Consider the following 277-nt stretch of genomic DNA (forward strand, 5'->3'; position numbering starts at 1 on the left):
AAGACTGAGAGACTCCATCCACCTACACCTTATCCACCCTCCTTATTCCCCCTACCGCCCCCCCCCCACCTACCTATCCTCCCAATGCCCTTTTCCTTTCTCACCCACCTTATCCCTCCCCCTCTCCCATCCCCAACCACTCCCACCTTGCCACCTCCCCTCCACGCCCCCCCCACTTCCCTCTACGCACCCACGACTACCGAAAACATAATGTAAAACTAACCCCGGGCTGTTCGTCTCGTCCGGAGCCTCGAGACTTTCGGAACAACTGGTTTAG

The sequence above is a fragment of the Penaeus monodon genome, chromosome 24 (genome assembly GCF_015228065.2).
Source record: "Penaeus monodon isolate SGIC_2016 chromosome 24, NSTDA_Pmon_1, whole genome shotgun sequence".
NCBI lineage: Eukaryota > Metazoa > Arthropoda > Malacostraca > Decapoda > Penaeidae > Penaeus > Penaeus monodon.